General features: G+C 54.0%; 1 protein-coding gene across 2 annotated transcripts in view; it reads left to right on the top strand.

Annotated features, from left to right (window-relative positions):
- Positions 1–7,468, top strand: part of FAM163A (family with sequence similarity 163 member A) — a 17,448-nt gene that overhangs the window by 1,478 nt on the left and 8,502 nt on the right. The gene's annotated exons all lie outside the window — the stretch shown is intronic.

The raw sequence follows: 7,468 nt of genomic DNA, 5'->3' as shown, positions 1-7,468 counted from the left end.
AGTGGGGGTCTGTGGGGAGGGCAGGGTGGGGTGCGCCGGCCCCCCGCGCCCAGCGCCCCAGGGCCGCGCTGAGCCCCGGCACTGCCGCCTCATCCTGGCGCAGCTCCGGGGTTGTGGTTCCGCGGAAGGTCCTGACTTATTTTCTCAGGGTTACGTGGTCGAACTTTGCGTTGAGCTGGTTCTTTTCGTCACTGTTAACTCTTGTGGCTGCTGGGGTGGGTAGGACTACGTTTGCCCGTCCCTAAACCCTACTTCTTCGCAGCCAGGCAAAGTTTTGAAAGTCCCAAGCCTGGGGTTCAGCCTCTTGCTCCTTTGGTGGGAGCCCAAAGCTTTGCCATTCAGCAAGGACATGACGGCCCGACAAATCTTCCAACCTCGCTAGCAAACCTCTCCGCGGAAATGGTGGCTGCCTTTGCTGAAGTGGAGGAAATCAAATCCTTTTGTTTATTCTGAAGGATCTCTGTTTTATCTCTCACCGTGCTGCAGTAATTAAAGGAGACCTGTGCTCCAATTATTCGCCTGGCTTTCGTTTTCTGCTAAGGTTATCCTGGAGGATTTTATTCCCTCCAAAAGAGCATGTGGAAACATTTAGTGTTTTCAGCTGGATTTCGTTTATGTGCTATTGATTGTTTCTCCAGCAGAGAGATTTTCAAAGGTGCGGTGGAATATTCCACCCCAACGGAGATTTGTATTACTGGGGGATTTTTTTTCCACTCCTCCAGCCTGGCCCCTCGCTTATCCAAGTCCGAGTCGCTGTTTCGGGGCACTGGGTGTACTGGGGCTGCTGGTTGGTGTTTGGTGTCACCCCATGGGATTCGATGGGCTCTAACCTGGGCTTTGCCAGGGACAGGGAGAACAGTTTTTCCTAGGAAGGGCTTTTTCACCTGTTGAAAAGCCAAGAGGAAAAAGTGGCTGTGGGCTGCTGTTCCCAATACTGTGGTGATCAGTGAGTCCAATCCCATTCCAGCAGTGTCTCCACTGGGATGTGAGATGCTCTCCCCTCTCTTTCCAAAGCGCTGGATTTCAGCCCAGCCGCAGGCCTGAGGACAGCCAGCTCCGGAGCCCTGCTTAGGCTAGGCAGCCTGGCCCAGCTCTGCTCTGACTCGAAAGATCCTTAACAGGGTGGAAATCAGGTGCAGAGGATTATCCACTCGGCAAACGCTCCGCTCTAGAGAAACACTGAGTCTTCTCCAGCCATTTTGCATGGGAGCATTTGGGGTGCACGGACCAACAGGAGACCCAGGCCACTGTCTGCCAGCCTGCTGGGAAGCATTAGGACAGGGTATTCAGAGGAACTTGGCTTCCGACTGGAGCAGAATCACCCACCTTAGCCACGGGCATGAACAGGAACTCAAGACCTGCTCCCCTTTCTGGGGTCCATTTTGTGGGCATGCCTCAAACCTGGTAGCCCCCAGGGCAAGCAGCAAACAGAATTAAGGTCAGGCCGTGGTGTTCTTCGTTGTTCCCTGCCCTGGCTGCCTCCCCCTTCTCCCCCTCCAACCTCCATCCCTGCTGCCCCTGATCCCTTCTGGCATCTCTGCCCACCCGACCTTCCCCATCACTGCTTTCCCACCACCATGAAATATTTACTGAGGCTCCATTACTCTTGTTTTCTTGAAAGCGTGTTTCACACTTCATTTGCAAGAGACATTAAGAGACTTCGAGGCAGGTTTTCCTGCTTGCTGGATGCGTGTGATGGTGCGTGCATGACCATCCCAGCCAGCCCCACTCCTGCCTGTCTGGGCAGCGTGGGCTGGGCAAGGTGGAGCACCTTGAGCGATGGATGAGTCTGTATCCCCACTGTGTGATAAGTCAACTAGAAAAAAAAATCTGATCTGAAATCCGGCAAAGAGTTCAGCTCTGCAGAGCCAATCCATCTGTGCCTGGTTGTATTGTGTGGGTAAAAGGAGTGTGAGTGGTCCTGTAAAGCAACCGTGAGTGAGATTTTCCTGTGGCTTTATGGAAAAGTCACTCCTGGACCTGATCCTGGAGTGATTCTGTTTGGATTTACCCCAACAGTGCAGTTAGGACGAGGACCATGAGCCTGCGTTGGCCCAGAGCAGCACATGGGTCCAGCTTTCCCTCGGTCTGCACAGCCCATGGACCACAGTCCAGGACCCTGCTGGATGGGCTATCCTGGAGGGAGAATTGCCATTTGGCTTGGAAAGCAGAGCTGTGGCTAGGGATCCGTGCCTGCCCTGTGGCGTGGTTGTCCCCAGGTGGGCTGTCCTCCCATGGCACAGGGTCGGGATTGTTGTGGGTACCACGGGCATCTGAATTGTGAAGCAGGAAAGGGGACACATGGCTTTCCTATGGCTTTCCTATGCCTTGCATGGGGCAGCTTTCCAGGGGGAGAAAGCTGCAGGTCGATAACAATTGACCACCCATGGCTGTGTGGGTGAGAAGGGTAGGATGGGCTTCCAGTGTGGGTCCCAGGAATGGGGATCCCTGGGCATCAGGGCGGCTGTAAGCTCCCATCTTCATGGGTGATGTGGCTGCCACTGGGTCAGTATCCCCTTGGGAAGGACGAGGTACATGGGCAGAGCTAGCTGGGGCACCCAAAAAAACAGAGGAAGCAGACCCCAGAGCTCCTCATGGGTGGTGTCAGTGGCAAGGGGGTACCTGGACTGCAGGTGGCGGGGGTTTGGCTGGTTCCCCTCCAAGCTGGCTGGTTTTTAGTATGACTGCTTTGTTCTCCCCAACCCAGCGAGCCCCTGAGTTGGGAGGGGCAGCTCGTCTCTTCCCTGTGCCACGTCCGGCTCTTTGCCGGGGTGACCTGTGGTGGCTCCCGCAGAAATCTCTCCCTGCTGAGCTCCCCGCTCCCACTATGAGGTCCTTAGAAACACAGGGGAGTTAAAACCACGTGTCCTTAAGGCTATGAGATGGCCAGCCCCTGAAATAGCCACCAGCCTGAGGCTCTGGAGATGGGCATCCAACCTACAGGGCAGGCTGCGTCTCCTCCCTGGAGCTCAGGGGTGAGCAGCTGGTGGCAGCTGTCACGTTGGGCAGATAGAGGCAAATGCAGAGAAGAACAGAGACTTTTCTGGGTTGTTTTTTGGATCCCAATTGCAAAGCAACGCCGCTCCAGAGCCAGCACCTGCCCTGCTGTCTGGCCCCACCAAAAAGAGACAATCTGTCTGCCTTGCGCTTTCGGGGAGGCTTTGAGAGCCCTCCTGACTGTAGTACTGCCTCACGTGGGAGGCTCCTCTCTCTGTATTGCTGCCTGAATGCAATTAGGCTTTAATGAGTCATTAAAATAAATCTCTGTTTCTACTCCAAGCGAACATGCTGGGGGGGGAGTGCAGGTCTTGCATCATGCGGAGGAAGAGGTTGCGCTTCCCCGCGCCTTCCTCCCCAGGGCTGGGCCACAGTGCCCTCCATCTCCCTTTTCCATGGAAAAAAAGGACATTTCCCAAGCACCATGCAGATTTGCAGCTACTGCAGGAATGGGATTAAATTATAACCAGCCTTGGGGTTGGGGTTTTTTTTTGGAGGAGCAGTGGTCTGAGGGTTATCTGCTCCCTGATGCTGAAGGGCACTTGCCTGGCTAGAAGTGGGCAGAGATGTAACCAGCCCTGGTTTTAGGATCCTGTTTTTTTAAAGACATTGATGGCTTATGATTGTGTCCTTTTTAATCCATATCTGGGGCTGGAGGGAGACAAATATCAGGCAAGCACTGAAATACGAATGGGAAAGTGTAGTGCATCACTGACACATCCATATAGCTTTCCCAGCTGTAAATGGGGTTTAAAGAGAGCTTGCAAGCTGAGAGGGATGCTGGTGACCCCTCTCCTCCTGGACAGATAGAAGGCTCATCTTCCTTCATGCCACCCAACCAGTAAACGGTCCAGTTACCCCTAATGATGTCTTTGCTAATTTAATCCCTCCAAAGTGGCTGTCTCACTGGCCGCTCGCAGGCAGCAGGAGGGCAGATACTGGCATGACATGGGGGGATGTCCCCTGCATGTCCCTGGGCAGCAGCATCCCTCAGACACACAGTCACTGTTTCAGCCATTGGCCCCATAACGTTATCCGGGCTGCAGGAGGGCAAGAGTTAAAACCAAGGATTGAGCAGAAGAATTTATTTTGTACTTTATTTTAGCAACACAAATAAATTGGGTGACATTGAGGCCCAACAGATCCACCCCGGTGCAACTTGGACAGCGTTGCCTGAGCATGCTGTGCTGGGGGGGCTGAAGCCGATGGGATTACAGAGGCTCCAGCTTCAGCCAGAGCTTTTCCCCAGGGCTTTGCTTTCGGGAGCAGAGCTTGCTGCTACATGGAAAGGTTTTGCACAAGTCGTGTTTTATACATCAGGCTGGGAGGAACAGAGACAGGGCAGCAAGGGCAGATCTGGGTGGGAATTGGAAAACTGGGCAGAGGATTTTCATGGGAATGATGGAAATAAGGTGGAAAGGGCAGAATGGCACCAATGTCCAGGGCAAGCAGGGAGATAACAAAGTCATGTCAAAGAAAGCCGATGAGAAACTGACTTAATGAAAAACATCTTTAATGGGAAACTCGCTGCTGTGCTTGGTTGGATCTGTTTGGGGATGCTTCAGACTGCGTTGCACAATGCTTCTGCTGGGACTGATCCTCCTCTTCCAGTGTGCGCCTGGGATGAAGATTTGGTGTCGCTGAGTCCCCTGGTGGGATTAGCCCCACTGGAGAGGAGAGCACACACCTTCCAGTGGTAGAGCAGCAAGAAAATCAAACTGGGGAGAAGATTGTTGTCTCCACAGGGTGTTTGCAGCTCCCAGGGAATGGAGAGATATGGCTGAGGTCTTCATCTCCTTGCCCTGATGGGAAGAGCCCTCAGGTGTGAAAATAAATGGGTGCTGAGGAGGTGAAGATTTCATCTTGGAGAAATGAGGATGCTGGAGAAATACCCTCCCAGGCCTGGGAATGAACAGCAGAGCATCCTCGAAGGGAGGCTGGCTCTGTCACATTGCTGGAAGGGTCTCCAGGCTGCAGAACCAGCAGGACCCTGATCCATCTCCTGGACCTTCTTCCACCCTGAGGCCTCAGTGCGGCATGGCTGGAGGCTGAGAGCTTTTAAAGGGGTTCCTGCTGCCCCATTTGCTTTGCTGGTGCCTTCTTGCCTTTTCCTGGGTAAGTGCTGGGAACTCTGGCTGATACAGGGGAAATGCTTGGGTAAAGCACCAACACTGTGCTGTGTTAGTGCTTTACCATGGGGTTAAATGAGTCATAGGATACCTACACCAGTGCAGTGAGCTTGTGGGAACACCAAGGGTGACGTCTGGTGGAAGTAGATAACCCTTCCCACTCCTTTGCATGCTCACAAGGATCCATCTCTTGTGCTCTATGCTCTAAATACACAGGTGCTGCTGTGGCAGGGGAATTTAGGCACAACATGGGGTGTAAATCAGACCGAAGTCCTTGCTCTCCTGGGCCGTGTCCTCCAAGGATCCACGGTACGCCAGGATCCAGGCTGGGCTCTGGCTCTCTGCTGGCCATGGCCATGGGCATGGTCCCGAGCCTTCAGTGCTCCTGTGGGGCAAAATGCTCCGGATTTTAGGCAAGGATCAGTCTCACCTGCAGCATGCCCAGCATCCCGGCTCTGCCCTGCCTCGTTCCGCTCCTGGCACAGATGCTGCTGCTGCAGCTGCCCTTTACAGGGAATATTTGGGTGCTGGGAGGGATGGTGCCTATGCAAGGATGCTGGCCAGGTCCTGGCTGGCTCCAGAGAGCCCGCAGGGATCTGATGTGTGGGATAATTTCAAAAGCCCTTCTCTGTGCAACTTGGCTGGATGCCGCCAGTTTTGTCCCTGCTTATTTTGGGACCATGGCTGAGCAGCTCTCCAGCATGTGTGCCTGGGCTTGGCCACGGCTTTTGCTGTGAGCATCCCCAGGAGGGACCCCAGGTGCAGCGGCAGGAGATGAGTCATGTGGGTCAGGCCAGGGACACTTCCATCCCTCATCCCCCCATAGGCTGCCTGTGTCTGATGCGTTCCCCATGTCTGGGGCTGCACATAATCCCTTCCTGGGGCTGCCCCCATCCACCATGGCTCCTGGGCTGGGCTGATGGGGAGCTGGCTGAGCAAATGCAGTGTGGAGATGCATGGAGGGATGAGGAGGGGGGTGTAATTTTCCTGCTCTGGGTTTTAAGCTGTCCTGCGATGAGGAGGAGCTGTAAAGAGAGTGTAATTATATAGGTCTTGCCTAGATCCATGTGTAACCCTGGCCGTGCTGTGGGCTTTGCAGTATCACATTGATGGGGGGAGAACGGGTTGAAGGGATGGTCCCTACCATGGGAATCCATGCAGGCAGACAAGACAGGATCTGAATAGTCGCTTAGGGAAATAAAGGGCAGATGAGGTGCCCAAGTAACAAGATACCAGTGTAATCCATGCCCAAGACATCCCAGGCTGCAAAAGCCAATCTTCCTCCAAAAGCCTGTGAAGTGCTGGGAGGTGTCCCTGGGACAGGGATCCCAGGATGTGCTGGGGCTTTACACATTGCCACTAGCATCAGAAGGGGATGCTCAGTCATACGTGGCTGTAAAGGCAATTGCTGCCGGTGGGGAAGGTTTGCCAGGCTCCCACAGGGCAGATGAGGCCCAGCGTGGGAGGGAGCGAACCTGGCTTGACAAGAAGGTGGTTTTGGGCAGAGTTTGACAGCCAGGAGAGGGGATCTCATGGGCTTGGTGGGTCAGCAGCATGGCGTTAGCAGTGGGAACGCAGCTCTGTGCCCAGCCAGGAGATGCGGTCTGTCTGGTGGCTTCCACCCTTGAAATGGTTTGATTTTTGTTAATTGTGATTAATATCTTGCCTTTTCCACAAAGTTTTTGCAAGAACTGGTTTCAAAACCTTGTCGGTGTTTCTTCTTTCCCATCCCTTGGCTGGGGAGGAGCAGGGCTTGGAGGAAGCGGTAGGGAGCCCCAGCGAGCTAGTGCAAGTGGTGGAGGGAAAGCAAGGGCAGGCTTGAGGCAGGGCACGGGATTTTCGGTTTTGATGACTAACTGCAAATTGTTGGAGCCTCAGCTGGGGGACAGTGTCACCTCTGTGACCTGGCTGTCCTTGCGGTGGCCGGGAGCAAGGAGCTGGTGTTTGCAGTTTTCTTTACAAAACTGCTGGGCCAAACCCCACGTGACTCAAGGCACTGAAGGAGTCACAGCACAAAAAAGGCTCGGGTCACACAAAACACCCTTTCTGCTGGGAAAAGCTTTTCTTGGTGTTCTCTGTTGCAGGCTAAAATCAAAGTTTTCCCAACCGCTGCTGTGATTTCTGTCTGCGGTCAGGTCTGAACTCAAATATAACTCAGGTGGAACCAGCCATGGAGCCCAGCGCCGCTCCCAGAGATGTTATTGCTGCAGGAGGAAGCAGGGTTGCTCCGGCTGCCCATTACCACAGGAAATTCTTATGCCTTAAAGATGCTTTTTCCTCAATATATTTAGTAACAGTGTATCAAAAGTCAGAAGGGGCTGGTCCTATCCTGCCCCCCCCCC

This window comes from Athene cunicularia (genome assembly GCF_003259725.1).
Source record: "Athene cunicularia isolate RWA chromosome 8 unlocalized genomic scaffold, athCun1 chr8_part1, whole genome shotgun sequence".
NCBI lineage: Eukaryota > Metazoa > Chordata > Aves > Strigiformes > Strigidae > Athene > Athene cunicularia.
The sequence above is the reverse complement of the archived record's forward strand: the minus strand, read 5'-3'. Positions and strand labels throughout refer to the sequence as shown.